The sequence below is a fragment of the Eptesicus fuscus genome, chromosome 12 (assembly GCF_027574615.1).
Source record: "Eptesicus fuscus isolate TK198812 chromosome 12, DD_ASM_mEF_20220401, whole genome shotgun sequence".
Lineage (NCBI taxonomy): Eukaryota > Metazoa > Chordata > Mammalia > Chiroptera > Vespertilionidae > Eptesicus > Eptesicus fuscus.
This window is the reverse complement of record NC_072484.1, coordinates 22,390,009-22,411,058: the sequence shown is the minus strand read 5'-3', so window position 1 is coordinate 22,411,058 and position 21,050 is coordinate 22,390,009. Positions and strand designations below refer to the sequence as shown.

The following is a 21,050-nucleotide window of genomic DNA, read 5'->3' as shown; positions in this document are numbered from 1 at the left end:
TGTAAGTTAGCCCTTATACTTGCAATAGGGTACTGGACACCAAGAGCTAAACATATCAAATAAATGTACGCATCATAGAAAGATTTATGACCCCATTGTTAAAGGGATTTCTCTATTAGGAGAGTTATCAAACAAATAAAAAATAAAAAAATCCAGAACATACACAGAAGTACCACTACTCAACAGTGCTCACAACGCACTAAATTAAATCCTCACCTGGAATCATCCATGTTATATATAAACTCAGGGCCAGATTAATCAAAACTTTGGAACTTCATTAGCGATTATTAATTATATTAAAAATACTAGGGATGTGCACATGCCATGTATGTTACCTATATCAGTATGTTTCAGCATGATTTTTAAATGCTGTTGGTTTCAAATAAGAAATCATTGCCACTGGTGTCATCACATTAAAGTTTTAATAATGCTTTAAAAAATAAGTGAGACTAATGATTTTCAAACTTTGCTTATTTGACTCTCCTAAAGAGTTTTTTGTTTGTTTTTGTTTTGTTTTTTTGGTGTGTTTTTAATTCCAATACCCAGGTGACACCACAAAGTAAATACACAAGAATCATGGGACCATGACTTAAGGCATCAACATTTTTTCAAGTTTCTCAGGTGATTCCATTGTGTAGCCCAGTTTGAGAACAAATGACCTAGTCCTACATCTGTGCTGTCCATCCAATATTACAGCCATTTAACTAGTCAATATGGAGATGAGCTGTAAATGAAAAATATACACCAGATTTCCAAGATGCAGTATTAAAACAATTGTTAAGTATGTCATTAATAATTTTCATATTATTATATGTTAAAGTAATAATATGGTGGATATTTGGATTAAATAAAATGTATTAATAAAGTTAATTTCACCTATTTTGCTTTACTTTTTAATATGACTACTAGAAAATTTAAAATTACATATGTTCCTTGTATTTATGGCTAACATTTCTATTAGATAGCATTGTTCCACCAAACTAAGGTATGCAAATAATTATTTTGATATTCATGTGACTTTACAAAACCTTGCTTAATGAAGTATGTGTTTTCATTCTAGAAAACTGGATATAATGTTCTGTAAGAGGTTCATTTTTAAAGAAAAACCCTCTGTAGCACAATATTGGGTTTGTTGCACTATTTTTGCCATTGCATATGCAGAATAATGTATATGTATTTAATTTTATGATCATATTCTATTTTCTATTTTAAATGTCATACTGATGTAGCTTATTTAGAATTCAAAATTACAGGTACAAGTAAAATGTGCAAAAGTCAGCTTATTGAAAATTTATGTCAATCCATCACATTTTGTCAGTGGGATGAAAAATTAAAGGGGAGATGGAGGTAAAAACCTATAAAGAATAACCAATATTGTGCCTGCTAACCATATTATTAAATTTTAATTTTTATGATAAAATATTCTTATAATAAGAAACACATTGCCATTCTCTTTACTGAGTGGGCAATATTCTATCTGATACTGTTCAGGTTGAATTCTCTTGAATAGTATTAATTAAAAAATCATGGAAAAAAGAATGCTGCATACAAATAGTGTATAGCTAATTGTGTTGTAAGTCTAATTTTAACCCATTCCATGCAAGTACATTGGTTAAATTTACAAGGCATTATTCCAGGGTTTGTAATTAAAAAAAAAAAAAATCTGGCCTAGGATGTATTTTAACTTATTTCACATCTTCTATTATCATCATTATTATTCATCAGATGATAATTAACATCCATGGCTGGAGGCCATTCCTTTTGATTTTATAAAAACTTTTCCTTTTCTGGTATTGGGTTTCCTTTAATCTCAGATAATTTATTTCCCAGTCACTGTGCCAAAATTCCTGAAATTAATATCTTCACAAATTCTCATGATAAAATAATATCCTGATTATTTAAAGATTACTAAAATGCTATGTATTTTCCCCAAATCACTTGCTTTTGTCAATCCTGGAGTTGGTTTACTCTCATCCATAGTGGAATATTTCACTCTCAACCAAAAGGAAAAAGGTCACAATATGGCAACATGGGCACAGAACAAGCATGATGGCCATTTTTGTCCACCTGGTTAATGGTTTCCAACTCAATCATTCCTTGTCCTTTTATAAACCCAAACCCCCATCTTTTGTTATTTTGATGTTACTTTTTATGTACTTTCCTCATAAATCTCAATTAGGTCAGGGAAATTTATCTCATTTTTTTCTAATGCTAAAGTTAAATTTTCCTTTAAATAAAACAGAAAAACCCAGCCAGGACAATAAAGAGAAAACAAAGAACAAAGGGGCTTTTACATCTGAGTGGGCTGTAAAAGCCTCTCCCATCCCTCTCTTACTGTGTCTTATAAACAGTAAAGCAAATGAGTCCATGGAATGAAAGCGTTATTTTTGTTGATATTTACCAACTTTGCTCAAAATGTCTTTAAAGCATGCTACTCTGTTCCACTATTTTGCACTATACTAAACTGTGCAAAGCTGGGGGCAATAATAGAGGCAGGATTGGGAGACTGAGCCCCCATCACCAACTTCCTGAACAAGATACAATTGGCCCAATCATTTATGTTCCTCCTCCCGCACTTGCCACATTCTGCCTTAAGTTATAGTTATGGTTATTCATTTTATTCTAGGCTATTTGATAAATTCCCTGAGGGCAGGGATGCTGCCTAGGACATAATAAATGGCAATATTTGTAGATTAAATGGAATATTTTCCCCATTTTTACAGGCTTCCAAAAGCCATAGGCATGCCCAAGAAGGAATTAAATAAACACACTGATTGAGTGCTGTATCATGCACCTACTCTGAGACGGGGAATTATTTCAAAGGTAAGTTTGCTTAGGTTTTTCTTTCCTAGTAGCAAGTAAAGTGAATTGAATTGGCATATATATTGGAATAAAATGTTCAGATGTGAATAAAAAGATGTGTTTTAAGAGTACAGCTAGAGTCTGTATTTACTTAATGGCTCATTTGGCATTTATTTCCAAATAATTAAAATATTCATGCTATTATATTTTTAGCACATCAGAGCTGAGACAAAAATATTCTGTTATCTCTTAAAACTATTTTTTAAATTTAATGCTATTACCTAGTAAACTGAGAAAATGCTTTCATAGTGCTAATATCCACCCTCTTGTTTTTGCCGCTGGTATTGCCTCACACGTAATAGTAGCTGCCATTTATTAAGACCCTACCATGTGTTGGATGCTTTACCCAGTTTTATTTAGTTTTTCATAACCTTACAAATTAAAGACTATAATCCCAATTTTTCAGGTTTAGATGATAATTAATTTATATAATCTTCATGATCTGGCAAGATATATTAGTCAGGGTTCTCCAGAGAAACAGAACTATCTATCTATCTATCTATCTATCTATCTATCTATCTATCTATCTATCTATCATCATCCATCCATCTGAGAAAAGACACTTATTTCAAGGAATTGACTCACGTGATTATGGAGGCTGGCAAGTCCAAAATCTGAAGGGTGGGCTGGCAGGCTGGAGACCCAGGGAAGAGTTGCAGTTCAAGTCCAAAAGCAGTCCATTAGCACAATTCCTTTTTGTTGTTGTTTTTGTTTTTTTGAATCCTCACCCGAGGGTATTTTTCCATTGATTTTTAGAGAGAGAGGAAGCAAGAAAGAGGGAAAGACAGAGAGAAATATCGATGTGAGAGAAACATATTGATTGATTACCTCCTGCATGCGCCCTGATCAGGGCTTAGCCAGGGGAGGAGCCTGCAACAGAGGTCTGTGCCCTTGATCAGAATCAACCTGGGACCCTTAGGTCAGCAGGCCCATGCTCTATCCACCGAGCCAAACCAGCTAGGGCAGCACAATTCCTTTTTATTAATGTTAGTTAAGTTATTTTTCTATCAGGGCCTTCATTGACCCAAAGTCCACTGATTTAAATGTTAACCTCACCTTAAAAAAAAAAACTACATTCATAATAACATCTAGAATATGTTTGACCAAATATCTGAGTACTGTGGCCAGCTAAATTAACCACCAACAAGGTAAACATTATAATTCTATGTAACAGATGAGCACGGTAAGGCCCAGAGATATTAAGTAAATTGCACAATATCAAACAGTTTATTTTGGAGCATATGGACTTCATGAAAAGGGTTTCTGTCTTTCAAAGTCCATGTGTCTTTCACTATGTATACTACTTCTCAAATTAAGTTTATTGATAGAGTAGAAATAAGTTCTTCCAGGGCCAAATTCATTTTAAAAGAATTATTTAGTGACTGTAGCGGTATATTTTAGAGGTCTAATTTATCCACTAATAAATATTTACCAAGGATGATGACTGAGAATAGAGTGTCATAAAGCTATGAAATCCTCCTGTTCTTCAAAATCACTAAAATGTTTCCATGCTTTCCATTCCTGCTGCCATTACTTAAATTTAGAAACCTACTACTTCTTACCTAGAGTATATACTACAGTATTTCCTGTCTGTAGTCTTTATATTCCTAAATTCTGACTACCACAGGTCCCTCTCCACTAAACTTTAGTATTTCTCAATTATCCATTAAAGAAATGCTAAAATTTTGAAGTTAAACATTAAAAATAATGATGAACTTCAACTACTCTTCCAACTGTCATTTGCACTATTCACTATGAGCAATACACTCAGGTTAAACTTGTTCACAACAGGGTTCATGAGCTCACATATTTGATATATTTTTTAAATTTTTATTTGTTTGCCACTTATGTCTTTGTATTCCCCTTCCTTGCCAGGTGATCTTATCTTTTGACTCTAGCTCTTATACTTTCAGGCTACTCAAATAATTTTTCTCTTCACCCCAGCCAGCAGCAACACCCTGTCCCTCAATTGCTTAGGAGTGTAGTTAAGGTTTGCAGTTTGGGGTATGGGATTATTCCTATCTATGCACTCTCCTTATCTGTGCAAAGGGAGGGCTGGAATCAGTTCCGGAAATGTAATCCCTAACCCAAATGTAATGGGTTCCCCAATATCAGAGGATGCCCTGTATCCTGCACAGAGACTTTGCCAAAGTAGATGCTCAATAAATGTTCAACACATTAATGAATGAACCAGATTAGGAAACTTCCGTTGGTGGGACAAGGGTAAACTTGCCTCTTAGTGGGGAGGGACTCCTGGCCTTTACTACCTTCCTCCTTTTTATTGGTCGAGGGTCAAAGTCCATTTTGCATTCCACCCCCCACCCCCACCCCACAACGCCCAAGGGACAGGCCAGTGCGCATGCCCCGTATCCACAGCCGCCTTTGGGAACACCGCCCGCTTGGCTCCGCCCCGTCCCAGCGCTCGAGCGCGCGCGCGCGCGGCCCCGCGGAGCGTGCCCTGCGTGCGGGTGCCCGCTGAGCCCGCCGGGCGCTAGATTCCCGAGTGCCCGGGCCAGGGCCTCAGGAGTGGGCACCGGGCCGGAGCGGCCCGCAGCGAGCTGTGCAGGCGGCGGCGCCGGAGGCGAAGAGAAACGCGGATGGTGAGTCAGGGCGCCGCCAGCGAGCGGGCGGGTACCTCCGCGCGTGCGCAGCGCCGGACCGCCCGGCTAGGGGCGCGCTCCCGGCCTCGGACCGGAGGGGCCAAGCGCGGTCGGGTCGGGACGCGGCTGCGGCCGGCGATGGGCTCGGGGTTCCGGGGGCGCCTGGAAGCCCTGCCCGGGCTTTAGAGGCTTCGGTCGCGCGCGCGCTTCCCTAAGGCTTTCCGGCGGCGGGACAGTGCGGGGCCCGCGCGGGGGTCCCGGCGTGCAGCTCCCGGCGCTGGGCCAGCTGCAGCCCGGGTACCCCGGGGAGGGAAGAGGCGAGCCCCCGGGCTCCAGCCGGCCGGCCGGGCTCCCGCGGAGTGTGCGGTCCGGGAGGTGGCGGCGGTCCAGCGAGGGGGCGCGGCCGGGGAGCCTTGGCGCCGAGCAGGTGGCGGGGGCCGCGACCCTCGCCCGGGGAGGAAAAGTGAGCAAACTTCCCTCAAGTAACTTTATGGAGGGAGTTCCAGGGACCGACGCCCAGTCCCGGTCGTGGTCGTCGCAGCACCTTGGCTAATGCTGGTGGGATAACTGGGGGTTCGGTTTCTTTCTGGTCCTGGAGCTGGCCCACCAGGTTCTTAGCGGCATTCATGGCCCATTCGCTGCTAAAATAGAAAAAAAATGAGTTTGGTGTTTTGGTAAGAAGGAGAGTTGCTCTCTTGGGAAGAAAAGACTGAAACTGCCCGGTCTTTGTATCTCAAAGAAAGTATTGTTAAGGCATGCTGGGGACTCCTCTTTATGAAGCAGCCTATTGTCCTGTGTGCTTGGAAAAAGCCAGCTAGTTCTATTATTAGCCTTAAAAAGACAACGGGAGATAATTGTGCTTTCTTTTCCTTTTCTTGTTAAAAATAGTCCCAGCCACCTCGCCAAATCATGGAACACGGTAGTCCCCAAAATTGGCTACACAAGGGAATCTCTTGGGAGTTTCAAAACTCTGTACCCAGATCACACCCCAAGTTAATGAAACACAATGTATATTTCAAAGATCCCCGGATAACTCCTGTATGCAACAGTTTGGGAACCACCGGTTTAATATAAGAAAATCAAGATTTCAGTTTTTACAGAGTGTTCAGTTTGTAGTTGGTGAGATGAAACTCCATAGCGTCATTTTTTCATAGACAGAAACTCACAAAGGGGTGGTTTGTTTCCCACCGGGGATGGAGGGAAGCGTCTCTACTGTTTCAAACTTTAGCTGAACTATAACATGACTCCAGCGTCCAGAACATTGTTCCGACTGGTGTTTTGAGTTTCTGTGGGGTTCCTAAGCCCACTCTCTCTGGCCCCTGCGAAAGCCAAAGGGTTTCATCCTCTTTTTTTAACCCTCTCTCTACCCCCTTCTCTTCACCCTTCTCCCACTCTCCTCTTTTAACCATTCCCAGCCTCTGGGAGGATCCCCTCCCAGACTGTTCTGGCTTGAAAGGGTTATTTCGGGTTCTCCTAGCAACCGGTTCTCCAGGGGAAGTGGGCGGGTCTGCTGTGCCTTCGGGTGCCCGAATCTTTTCTGAAAATTTTGAATCCCCATTTTCAGTTCTTGGTCTCAGCGCAGGTAAGGGTGAGTGATACAATTCCAGTGGTTTTTGTTTGTTTTTCTAAGTAATTACAGAATTATTTAATAATGCTCTCATATGAGGTGACACTGCTGGCGGCTATGTTGTCCTCTGAATATTCATTCTCCCTCCCCAACCCCCCCGTCCAGTCTTTGTTCTGAAAACTTGTTTAACAAAGTTCCAAAATAAAGTGGAAACAATAAAAACAAACAAAACAAAACAAAAAAACGACACACGCAAAACCAGTCCTCCTGCGGGGCACACAAATCTAAGAATTGTATCATCATTTGTCTAAAGTTCTAAAACCTTACAGTTAAGAAATTTTTAAAAGTGAAATATAATCCTACAGCCATGCAAAAAATCCTTTGATAATTTGTGGCCCAGGGAAAAAAAAAAAGTCAAATGTCAATTTCAGCCTGTAATTTGTTTTGTTCCTAGAAAGTACTTAGCCATGATTCTTTACAAAAAGTTAAACCACTTGTAATGTTACACTTTAAAGTAACAAAGGAAAGGCACAGTTTGTCTACAAAATCGCCCACTCCTTTTCCTCCCCCAAGGCACACACATCCAAACAAAGATGCATTTTAAAAATATTAATTCTTTTATGCTCAAAACAGATATTTGGTAGTCATCTAATTGCAGTTTGCCTTGCAAAGAACTGTTCTGAACAAAATAGTATAAAAATATGTCACTCGTCTCAGATTTTTGTTTTTTTTTGAAACCTTTTTAACTTTACTGTGTAAATAATTGGAATTCAATCAGTGAATTCCCAAATGCTTTTAGTAGTCCAGTGATTTGGAGCATGTATGGGATGTTGAAGAGTTTTTTCCTTGCTAATATCTCTTGTTTTATGTGCTAGTTAAATTTCAGTTAACTGGGCTATCAAGCAAGTTACTTAAGGCTAGTTTTTCCAATTTCACTCTGAGAAAAGAATAATGATGGAAAATACTCTTATTTGCTGGACCCTGTAGTTCAGCAGTATTGCTAAGAGTAACCCTCTCACCTGATCTTCCCTGTTTTCATTGCTTGTTTAAAAATTGAGGACTTCTAAGCAGGCACAATTATGAATTTCTATTGTTTCTATGCTTTTAAACATTTTACAATAAAAAGCAATTATCCCTGTTGTAGACATTTTCCAGAAACATCCCTCCCTCCTCCCCCCCAAAAAACAAAAAAGATTAAGAAAGTAAAAATCACAATCACATTACCCAGAAATAAACTACTGCTCATTGGATGAAGTTCTTTCATTTTTCCCTTTTTATTTATCTGCACAGACATATTTTTAAATATTGCCCCTTCACTTAATATATTACAGATTTCCTATACCTTTAACTCTTACTTGAAAATATGATTTTTAATGATGAATATGCCCAAGTTTAACTTGTTTTCTATTGTTTGACATATATCCATTTTTAGTAGTTGAGAATATGGTATTAAATACTGGTTGCAAATCCTAGCTTGGCTACTTCCAATCTCAGTGACCTTAATGGCGTCATTGCATTTCCTTATGATTGCTTAGAATGAAGGTGATAAAGGTGGCCACAGTGTAGAGTTTGGAGAGGTGGAATGAAGGAAGGTCCTCAACAGTCTGACACGGGAGGTAGGCTCAGAAAGAATACACATGCAGGCAGAGCTGGGCTAAATGCCCTTGTCTGAAAGTCTGTGTGTCTGACTTGTTTGGGTTAGATTTAAAGAGAAGAATTCCTCAGGCAGAGGTGAAGTCTTTTATGGCTTGAGGCGTGTTGCCAAATTGCTTCTGCCTAGATACACGGATTCCCTTAAGCATAGAATGATCTTCCCATGATGTCAGCATCTCAGTGTTAAATCTTTCCTAATTTTCTATAAAAATGTGGTCTTTTATATTTTTTGGTAGCTAGTGAAGTTAGTTTTCTGTTTTACCTTTTGAGAGTTTATTCAGGTACTTTGCCCATTTTACTCTTAACTGATGACTTTTATAAATGATTTTACATACTTGTTTTATATAGAGTATTGTGCCTTTATCATATTTGCAGTGATTCCTCTCCCCCCTCTGGTCATAATTTGTCTTTTACTCTATGGTGTTTTCCAAACAACGTAATATTTTCATTTTTATGCAGTCAGCTCTCTATATCTTGTCCTTTATGATTTTTCCTTGTGAACATTTGTGTTTGGAAAACCCAGAGGTGAAGTGAGTGAAACAAAATTTTGGAAATATACTAGTTTTTACATTTAATTCTGTATTAGTATATAGATATGATTTGTCTTATACCACCTTCTCCCCCCACCCCTCGCAGCTCCTCCCTTCCTTTCCCCAACTAGCCAATTCTATCAGCACCATTTGTTAAATATATACAGTCCATCCTTTCCTAACTGGTTAGTAGTCTTTCCTTAATTATATTTTAAGATCTTAACTAGCTTTGGGGTCTATTCTGTTTTATGCCTTATGCATCAATGCATTGATCTCTACTCTTAATGCCAGATCTTTTTTTGTTTGTTTGTTTTTTGTTTTAAATTTAAATTCTTTATTGTTTAAAGTATTACATAAGTCTCCTTTTCCCCCCATTGACCTCTCCCTGCCCCCCCAGCACATGCCCACCCCCAAGGGCAAGACCCCACCACCCCCATGTCTGTGTCCATTGGTTATGCTAATATGCATGCATACAAGTCCTTTGGTTGATCTCTAACCCCCCTCCCCCTCCTCTGCCTTCTCTCTGAGGTTAGACAGTCTGTTCAGTGCCTTGTCTCTGGATCTATTTTTGTTCATCAGTGTATGTTGATCATTATATCCCACATATGAGTGAGATCATGTGGTATTTATCTTTCTCTGACTGGCTTATTTCGCTTAGCATAATGTTTTCCAGTTCCATGCTCTCCTGTTGCAAATGGTAAAAGCTCCTTCTTTTTATAGCAGTGTAGTATTCCATTGTGTAGATGTACCACAGTTTTTTAATCCACTCACCTGCTGATGGGCACTTAGGCTGTTTCCAAATCTTAGCTATTGTAAATTGTGCTGCTATGAACATAGGGGTGCATATATCCTTTCTGATTGGTGTTTCTGATTTCTTGGGATATATTCCTAGAAGTGGGATTACTGGGTCAAATGGGAGTTCCACTTTTAATTTTTTGAGGAAACGCCATACTGTTTCCCATAGTGGCTGCACCAGTCTGCATTCCCACCAGCAGTGCAAGAGGGTTCCTTTTTCTCAGCATCCTTGCCAACACATGTTGTTTGTTGATATGTTGATGATAGCCATTCTGATAGGTGTGAAATGGTACCTCGTTGTTTTGATTTGCATCTCTAGGATGATTAGTGACTTTGACATTGGAGTCAAGACAGTCTCTTCAATAAATGGTGTTGGGAAAATTGGACAGATACATGCAAAAAAAAAAATGAAACTAGACCATCAACTTACACCATATACAAAAATAAACTCAAAATGGATAAAGGACTTAAACATAAGACAGGAAACCATAAAATTCTTAGAAGAAGCCATAGGCAGCAAAATATCAGACATTTGTCGTAGCAATATCTTTACTGATATAGCTCCTAGGGCAATGGAAACTAAGGAGAAAATAAACAAATGGGACTACATCAAAATAAAAAGCTCTGCACAGCAAAAGAAATCATCAACAAAACAACAAGAAAGCACACTGCGTGGGAGAACATATTTGCCAATGTTATCTTCAATAAGGGTTTAATCTCCAAAATTTATAGGGAACTCATACAACCTAACAAAAGGAAGATAAGCAATCCAATAAAAGAAATGGGCAAAGGACCTAAATAGACACTTTTTGAAAGAAGACATACAGAAGGCCAAGAGACATATGAAAACATGCTCAATGCCAGATCTTTTAAATGTAGATTTAGAATATATAGAAATACCTGGTAGAGCAAATCACACTATTCTTTTTAAAAAATCATAATGACATTCATCTGTCCTTAAAGATTATTGTCTTGCTATCATTAATATATTCATGAAGTTTATATCTAAGAATACTGAAAGAGAGCATCAGTCTGGAATGTTAGCAGTCTCTTTGTATAGTCACTTTGGGGAAAGTTCCCATTCTCTCACGGTTCAAAAATTTACCTGATTTATCTACTCTTCCCAGAATCAGTGTTCAGTCTGGCTGGGCCCTGGGACTGTCAGCCAGAGCTCACCAGTGAGGAGTTGGGAAAGGCATCCAGGGATGTAGGTCTCAGCCTTTACTAACCTTTTATTAGCCCGCCACCCTTTTCACCTCCAGCTTTTGAGCAATCTGGAGTGCTTCTCAGCTTTCCTCTGACAGTGTAGTGTTTCACTCTTTCAGTTCTGCCAAGTTGCTACTTGTCCTTTGCTTTCCACTTCCATGATTGTGTTTCTTTAAGTCCTAAGGTCTCTGTCTTGTAGAAAGATCTCTCTACTGCCATTTTAGTGGAGTTTAGAGAGAGGATGTATCGATAAACCTACCATCTTCATCTGGAAGACTCTGCCGATACATCCTTAGAACTAAGAAATGCCCAATTATGTTGTATTTTTATTCTTTGTCAAGGACTGTCGTCTACATGTAGTGTAGTCAATGTTTCTATTAAGGGACATAAAAGCTTATTCAACTTGTCTCTCCTAGCAGAGGTAGTATATACCTCTTTTTTTTTTTTTTTTTCCTTAGAAGTTCTAGTATTTCCTGTTAGGGTTCTTAGGTATTTTTGACTTTGTTGTTGTTGTAATGGGTTCTTCCTATTGGCTATTGCTGGTGTAAGATGGTTGTTGATTTTTTGTATATTTATTTTATAGCTAGCTCTTATTCTAAGAGCTTTGTGGTTTATTCTTTTGGGTTTCTAGTTATATAATCAATTGCAGATAATGACACTGTGTCTACTTCCTAATAATTATACCTTTCATTTTGGTTTTTATGGCTGGCTGCACTAGTGTTAGCATTTTGGAACATAATCAAATAATAATGGCAATAATGTACAAAATTGTGTTGTTCTTTATTTTAATAGGAAAAACAGTGCTGTAATATTGGCTTTTGGTTTTATCATAACTCTTCATGAGGACCAAATAAATCTGTCCTTTTATTTCCAGTTTACATAGAGGTATTTTTATTTTTTAAGGGACAGGAATTGAATGTTGGCAAATTACTGTTAGCATCTGAAGTTTATCACCGTATTTCCTAACAGAGTGCTGATTTGAGTCCCAAATAGTAAACTGGAGTAAATCCTTCCTTTTGGATAATTCTTGAGAAAAACAAATTCAGTTCATGAGAAAATTGAAAGATAACACATTCAGTGCATAATCATGTTCTCTGAGGTAGGATGAAGGTAGGGTGGGGTACAGTCACAGGGCTTTTTCAAAAGGAAATATTCCAAGTTGCTATATTCAACAGTCATTTCTCTATCTGTACCTGGTAGCAGCATTGGATATAATGGGTCATTCCCTCTTCTTTATGACATCCTTTCTTCATTCAATTTTGAGGATACCACAACTCCCCTGCTTTTCCTCCTATACCACTGGCCCACTGGTTTCTTTTCAGTTCTGAGTTTCTTAAAATTTGTGTTTGTTTTCTTTTCTCACCATCCTATTATTTGGAAATACTTCAAGGCTCAGTTCTTGCAGAACACTTGTCCCAGGTGTAAGACTTTCATAAAATGCGTGTCGCTGCTTAAGACTCCCAGATGTGTATTTCCAGCTGGGGTACCTCTCTGAAACTCCAGGCACATATACCTAACTACTTTTTTGGCTTCTTCACTTGAGTATGTAAAAGATGCCTCAGTTTTCACAAGACTCAACCTGGAAAGTTCTGATCTTCCTCTGTAAACCTGTTCTTCCTGCGACCTGCTCTAATTTGGCTCCATTTTTCAGTTTATTCAGTCAAAAACCTTGAAATCCTCCTGATTTTTCTTTTTCTCTCCATTCTTTTCCTCTCCCACTCTACATGTAGGCTGTCAGCAAATCCTGCTGTTTTATCTTCAAAATATTTCCAAATAAATTCAGGAGTTCAACCCTTTTCCCACTTCTGCTGTTAGCTAGTGCCTTTGTCCTAGTCTCCAGGACCTCTTGCCTGGATTACTGCCATGGCTCTTCTTTCTCTTCTTCTGGCTTCCCTTTAATTTGTTATCAGTGTAACAACCAGAGTGACTTTTTTTTTTTTTTTTTTTTAAGAAAACATAAATCAGATTACACTTAAAATCCTCAATGGCTTTCCATGTCACTAAGAATAAAAGTCAGATTTTTCATAAAGGTTCACAGAGCAGATACAATCCAGTTACCAGTAATTCTGACTTCTTTCCCTCCCTCTCAGATGCTCTACATTCCAGGCATCCTTACTTACCTCCTTGCTCATCTTGGAACAGATCAGGCATGTTCCCATTGTTTTATCTTTGTGCTTGGTTTTCCAATTTGCATATTTCCAAAAACATATATCTTCTCCTCTGATATATTTTTTGGCCAGTTCTCTCACCTCCTTTGAGTCTTCACTAAAATGGCACCATGTCAGTGAGGTCTGTCCTGATTAAAGTTGCAAGCTTCACCGATGTCCTTGGAATACTCCACTTTTTCCACGGCATCTGTTACTTTCTAAATACTATAGTGTTTGTTTTTGGTGAGCTGTCTCTTTCCCCCTCTTCTAGGCTATTAGTTCCATGTCTGCTCATTACTGTGTTCCAAGTGTCTGGTATATAGAAGTTGCTCAGTAAATATTTTTGAATGAATAAATGTAAGCTGCCTTCTTCTCCCCACCTCTGACCCATGAATTTCTCATAAAGCAGTCTAGTGCTTTGGCATCTGTGGATCCAATATAGATTATTTAGCATCCCACCAGCAAGGGAGAAGTTCCAGAACATGTAACATTTATAATGGATATAATACATAGAGTGGTTGTGAGGATTAAATAAGATGCTGTCTGTAGTGCTAAACTGTGCGAGTGTGTAGGAGAAGGTCACTTAACTGTCAGAAAAGCCCAGCCAATTGTCTTGATTCAAGTCTGAATGACATGAATCGTATTCTAGAACATGCTCTCTTTGGATTTCAGTTTTTAATCAAGGTTGGGCAGTGGCCTCATCTTGGGAACTTTTCAAATTTATGCCTGAGCCCCCTGATAAATATCAGTGATGTACTGTTACAATATTTATTCTTTAACCAATCTGTTAAAGTGGAATGTGGTAACCATTTGTTTTCTCCTTTTGTACTTTCTTACTGTTCAGGACATCTCTTCATCTCTCATGTCCCCTTTAATCCTTTTTTCCCCCTGAGGTTCTAGCTGAAGTAAGTTCTTTTAAGTTGATTTTGAAACATTTCAGAGCCACAGAGAATCATATAACTGTACATGGAACTAAATCCACAAAATCTAAGACTCTCAGTTCTTTACCTTCAATTTCCCAGACAAGAGTACATTGTAGTCATCGCTATAGCAATCATTTTAAAGTTTTGCTTACAGTGTTTCTAGAGTCTCCTTTTGTGTCCAGGTCCCAGAGTATCTCAAAAACATCAGACTTCCTTTCCTTCTCTTTTAATAGAGCAAGAAATATTTGCATAGTTTGTACTGTTACAGTCACTGCGCAAGTAAGTGGTGTCGGTATGCAAGGAAAAGATGGTTATTAGAGATCATGTAAGCATAGAATAGAGGGTAAACCAGATATATACCTCTATAAATGCATAAACCCAATAATTGCTGCTATGTAAAAGCACAAAAATATGTGAAAATTTCCACTTTTTTCCCTCTCAAGACATATCTAGTTTCTTTCTTTCTTTCTTTTTTAATCTACTTAATTTTTCAGTAATAGCACGGATGGGGAAAAAGTAGGTTTATAGTTCATATAGAAAAAATAATACAAGAATAAACTCTATTTAGCATATTCACAACTGTAAACCTACTTTTGACCCACCCTGTGTATCAGCAAGAATGTTCCTACATTCAGTTAGAGGGTGTAAACATTTTAGTCATGGTTACCATACAGCACCACTCTTCTGAATGCATTACACTAGAGACTGCCTTGGCTTTGAAACGATTAGCATTGTATCTGGGTTTTGTTATTGTGAAGACTCATTCTTTTGCAAATATCACTGTTACAGCCTATTTTATTTGAATACTTTACAGTCAGTCCTATTGACCAAAGCTGAATGGAAAGCTCTGACCTGCATTTGTGCTGCTGAATCACAAAATATCCCTTGTTTAGGCTATTAATGGATAGCCCAGTTAGAATACACACCTTGTTTTTATAGTTCTATACCTGGTTTGGGGACCTGTGTATGTATTTGTTTTGTATGTAGATTTTTTTTTTAATTGACATCTTTCTTATATTCATCCAATTTTTTGAAAGTGGGGATCTTGCCTATGCTGCCCAGAAAATAGGCCTACTTTATCGTGAGGGACTAATTTTGGCCTTCAGCTATTATTATACTTCAGGTGTCTGGATAGACTAGAGGCCCGGTGCACGAAATTTGTGCACGGCGGGGGGTGGGAGGTGAAGGGAGGGTGTCCCTCAGCCCAGCCTACACCCTCTCCAGTCTGGGACCCCTCAAGGGATGTCCGACTGCCCGGTAGGATCGGGCCTAAACGAGCAGTCAGACATCCCTCTCACAATCCAGGACTGCTGGCTCCCAACTGCTTACCTGCCTGCCTTTCTGATTGCCCCTCACCGCTTCTGCCTGCCAGCCTGATCACCTCCTAACCACTCTGCTGTCAGCCTGATTGATGCCTAACTGCTCCTCTGCCAGCCTGTTTGCCCCTAACTGCCCTCCCCTGCAGGCCTGGTCACCCCTAGCTGCCCTCCCCTGCAGGCCTGGTCTCCCCCCAACTGCTCTCCCTTGCAGGCCTGGGTCCCCCACAACTGACCTTCCCTGCAGGCCCGGTCACCCCCAACTTCCCTCCCCTGCTGGTCATCTTGTGTCCACATGGGGCAGTCATCTCTGACCACATGGGGGCAGCCATGTTGTGCGTTGGAGTGATGGTCAATTTGCATATTACTCTTTTATTAGATAGGATAGAGGCCTGGTGCACGGGTGGGGGCCGGCTGGTTTGCCCTGAAGGGTGTCCCGGATCAGGGTGGGGGTTCCTTTGGGGTGTGGGGCGGCCTGGGAAAGGGGCCTTTGGTGGTTTGCAGGCTGGCCACGCCTCCCAGCAACCCAAGCGGAGGCCCTGGGATCTGGGATTTATTTATCTTCTATAATTGAAACTTTGTAGCCTTGAGCGGAGCCAAGCCTCCTGCTTGCTCCCTGGCTGCAGCCATTTTTGTTGGGATTTATTTATCTTCTATAATTGAAACTTTGTAGCCTTGAGTGGAGTCCAGGGCCTGCCAGGGTGTGCAGAAAGCTTGGCTTCCTCCATTGCCAGGGGAAACCCAAGCCTCCTGCTCGCTCCGTGGCCGCAGCCATCTTGATTGGGTTAATTTACATACTTGCTCCTGATTGGCTGGTGGGCATGACTTTGTGGGTGTAGCGGAGGTACGGTCAATTTGCATATTACTCTTTTATTAGATAGGCTATCTGGACTAGTACCTATTTTCATGCCTTTTGTTCATGGAAATGTAGTGAATAGTTGGCTGTAATATTCAAACTACATTTAGATGTTTTATTGGAAGGACTTACTCAGAAATGATCTACAGTCCTAATTCTTAACTAAGGTTACAGCAGGCATCTCTTCCTAAATAACCTTATTGTCAACATTAAAAAGGTGAGAAGCTAACCAGTAGCACCTCCTGCTCAAAATGCAGGTTTAGGCTCCAAACAGCTGTTGCTAGCTACACACACCCCCTTTCTCTTGCACAGCCCTTCCACCCCCTCCCAGAGTGCTCCCTCCCTTTACCCTCTCCTGTGGCCTCAGGAGACAGAGTGAGTGCTAGGAGCTGGCACCCATCTGCTGGAGACTGGGCAGCAGCAGTGGAGGAAGAGTACACAAGTACAGTAGTTTCTGATGCCTACATCTACCCCTCCTCCAGGTGGTTTCAGCACATTTTCATAAACACTGTAGAAATTCTTTATGTGAATTAGATTTTGTACCTAATTTAATGCTATTCAACAAGTATTTCTGTGAGACCTCATAGATGGTGGCACCCACAGCCACAAGATGGCAGCGCCCAGTCCCCTCAGGGCCGCTGGGGCCTTGCTGCGCGCCTGCCTCTGGAGTCCCCCGATCCCCTCAGCCCTCCAGCCGCCCACGTCTGGCCCGAGGCGCAGGCAAGCCTCAGATGTAGGCTGCCCAACCACCAGGGCCGGCCCGAGGCACAGGCAAGCCTCGGATGGTGGCTGCCCAGCCTCCCAGGGCTGCCCAAGGCTCAGGTAACCAGGGCCGGCCGAGCCTTGTGCCACTGGCAGTGGCAGCAGCAGAGGTGTGATGGGGCGTCACCTTCCCCTGATCACTGGGTCGCCTCCCACCCCTGAGGGCTCCCAGACTGTGAGAGGGAGCAGTCCGGGCTGAGGGACCCCTCCTCCGGTGCATGAATTTTCATGCACTGGGCCTCTAGTACAATATAAAAGATTACATTTATTTAATATCACCAATCTCATCAGGAACAGTCTTTAACCATTGGGAAGCTCATGGTTGCTTAATCAGTATTTTCAAAATTCTAATTTTTGCTTAAATGTTCAAATGTTATCATTAGCAATAGTTTTCCTTAAAGTGACAGGCTCACTTCATTCACTTTTGAGAAAATGGCTGCTAAATACCTAAGTGTGAATAGCACAGTTTGCATGTTTTCTCAAGTACAGTAGTGTTTCATGGAAAAAAATAAAAAGGTGTCTGGTTCAGCTCTAACATAAAGAGTTGCACAACTCTTTTTTCTCAAGGCAATAATTGTATTTCAGTTTCACCAGAAATGCTTTAAATATACTTCCATTTCATCACACAGAACATTAAAAAGGTGTGTGCTCGAGGATCGAGATTTGATGAAGTCAATAATTTGTACTGCTTATCTCCCATGAAACAGTACATTGATTATGACAGGAATACACAATACCTAATCTGTACTCACATAAGCTGTTTCACCACTGTTCCTAATCCCCCAGGTGTGAATGGGGAAGGAAAGGTGACCTGACTGGTCCTTCAGTGACTGTGCCCTTTGGCTGCTCAGAGTCCACTGGAGTGACCTTCAAGTGGCTGAAAAACCAGTGGCATCAATAGTAAAAAAGAGCCCTGACTGGTTTGGCTCAGTGATAGAGTGTCGGCCTGTGGACTGAAGGGTCCCAGGTTCGATTCTGGTCAAGGGTATGTACCTCGGTTGTGGGCACATACCCAGTGGGGAGTGTGCAGGAGGCGGCTGATCAATGTTTCTCTCTCATCGATGTTTCTAACTCTCTATCCTTCTCCCTTCCTCTCTGTAAAAAATCAGTAAAATATATTTTTAAAAATAGTAAAAAAGAAACATAGAGCCAGACTATGGAGCTCTTAGAGAAAACCCTCTCTTTTCTGTTGGAGCAGAGAGACGGCTCTTCCCATGAGGGCTTTTGGTTATGCTCCATCACTACCAGATGGCATTGGGCGATTTCAGAGGGCTTCAGCCACTTGTACCAGCTTTAAATACCTTCTTACCTATTGTGATCAAAACCTAATACATTAAAATCATTCACAGTTTAAACAACAGGTGCAAAACAGATGTATTTACCTCATTGCACCTTCCAAAACATACACTTTTATAAAAAAAACAGTTGAGCTTACTTGGAAATTCAAGCTGTCTTTTATTTTTTGCCAGCACACAATTCAAGCCATTACTTTACAATAGTTTGTTTACATTATCAACCTTACTAAAAAATTTTAAAATCATTGCTGGTGGTAAAAGTTTCCCTTCATAAGCACACCAGCCAAGCACCAGACTTTCCAGCCATGGCTAGGACATTCAGCTATCTCACTATTGGTATTACCATCTCCATTTATTCTTACACTGTAATATTGTAAGAGAATATATAATTTTAGGGGAAAAAACTTAACACTGGTTCTTAGTAAAGCATGACCTGGAGACACACACGTGTGAGCGCGCTTGGCTACTTGCACTGTGCTCTGCAATAATTGGAAATGCGACATTGCCCATCCCTAGCAGTGGGGCTTGTTTGCGGTGTAGGTGTGAGTTTCTAGACTGTTCACATATTCAGCCCTGTACACAAAGCCTGTTTTATTGCTTTGTTTGAAGAGGCGGGTGTCTAATGTAGTGGGAATTCATCCATTCAATGTTAAATACAGACAAAATATATTTCAAAGCCACATATTAAAGTCTCTTTAATTATCCATTTTTTAGATTATTCATATGACTGCTTTCCTCCTTTTACATGAATTGCTGAGCATTTATTATCCTTTCCAGTTCATTAAGTCACTAAAATTCTCTACTGGTGCTATAAATAAATATGCCAGACCATGCATTGAGACTAGTTGATAAAGGCAGCTTTGTCCTAGTAATGGAGTCTTTTACTCCTGGTTGACCCACACTTCTCTTTGAATATGTGAGTATATTACATTAAATTTTAGACTTCTAATGAAGCAAAGCCTTGCTTTCAGTACATGTGGAGACTTGCTTAAGTCCTGCTTTAGTACTTTCAGTTGGCCTAGCTGCAAGTTGAGTGCAATATTATAAAACCACATTTGTGTTTAGACATGTTCAGGAGAGCCTCGGGACACATTTAATAGATGTCTAGATTCGTTACTACTGTACCTTGTTTAGGCCTATATCTCAGACAGCTAAAAACATCATAGACCTTATTTGCAGACCATTTTAACCCAGGACAAGTTGTATTCCACAAATGCAATCTAGGGTTCTAGATAGACTTGGCAGTGTTGAACTTTATCCTTCCTGTTTCTTATTGATTGAAAGCCAGATGTGGGTGTGGTGCTGTTAGCTCTTGTTGGGAGATGCAGCCCTCAGAGAAATCAGTCTAATGGATCAGACAACATTAGGCAAGATGAAATGTGATAAAGTGCTGCAAGAAGTCTAGAAGTGCAGGGAAACCTTCCTTGAGGTGTCTGGAATGCACTGTGAAGGATGCATAGGCTTCTGATAGGTAAGAGTTGTAGGGGAAAGGGGCAGTGAGGATAGCAGGAGCAGTGGACTCATTCACAGTATTGGAATATAATTGACCTTTGAACAACATGGGTGCTGGGCACCTGTTCCCTGTGCAGCTGAAAATCTGGGTATCACCTTTGAATTCCCAAAACCTTAACTACTGTTGACTGGAAGACTTTCCAATAACAGTCAATTAGTAAATGTATGTTAAATGTGTTATAAACTGTATTTTTACAATAAAGTAAGGTAGAGAAAAGAAAATGTTATTAAGAAAATCTTAAGAAAGAAAAAGTAATTTACAGTAATTATTGAAAACAATCCACATAAAAGGGACCCACATTTTTCAAACCTGTGCAGTACAAGGGTCAACTGTAGCCTTGTTTGCACTGTGAGCGAATGAAGAGGACTAGAGCGGCAAAGAGCTTAGATCCAGATCATGGAGGTCCAAAATGCACCGCAAGCCATGTGTCTTCCTCTCACTGAGAAAGGTGAAGCAGAATTTCTTCTCCTCCTGGGCAGATGCTTGGTCTACAGTCCTGGCAATCTTCTGATAGACCCATCCTCAACTAACATGGTAACCTCTGGGAAGAGCATCATAGAGTAAGTAGCTGGTTAAGACTTGACCACATGCCCCTTAATAAATATCCCTTTTCATTTTCTTCTTGTTTTAAATTTTATGAAAGAGTATTACCTTAAGAAAACTGACATCAACCAGGTCTCCCATATGAACTTCTTTAGTGGATTTAGTGATGGCATCCTTACTGCTGGCTAGCAAAAAATCCTTATATATTGATCACCATTTTCAGAGACTATCTGTTCTTCCTTGGCCTTGTTCCACCCATCATCATTACAGTGGATCTTGTATGAGTGCATGTAGTTCATAACTATGATGAAATGGTTGCTTCTCTGTATGTTATTAAAATAAATACTAAGTCAAGTTGCCACTTTTTGACAAAACACACACACACACACACACACACACACACACACACACACACACTAATTGATTTCAGAGAGAGGAAGGGAGAGGGAGAGAGAAACATCAATGATGAGAGAGACTCATTG

The 21,050-nt window shown here is 40.2% G+C and overlaps 1 protein-coding gene across 1 annotated transcript in view; it reads left to right on the top strand.

The window, feature by feature from the left end:
* The first annotated feature begins 5,341 nt into the window (after window positions 1–5,341).
* BTBD3 (BTB domain containing 3) overlaps window positions 5,342–21,050 on the top strand; it is a 35,385-nt gene continuing 19,676 nt past the window's right edge. Inside the window, exon 1 of the mRNA XM_008141097.3 lies at window positions 5,342–5,462. The gene's annotated coding sequence lies outside the window, so the exon portion shown is untranslated. The remainder of the gene's footprint in view (window positions 5,463–21,050) is intronic.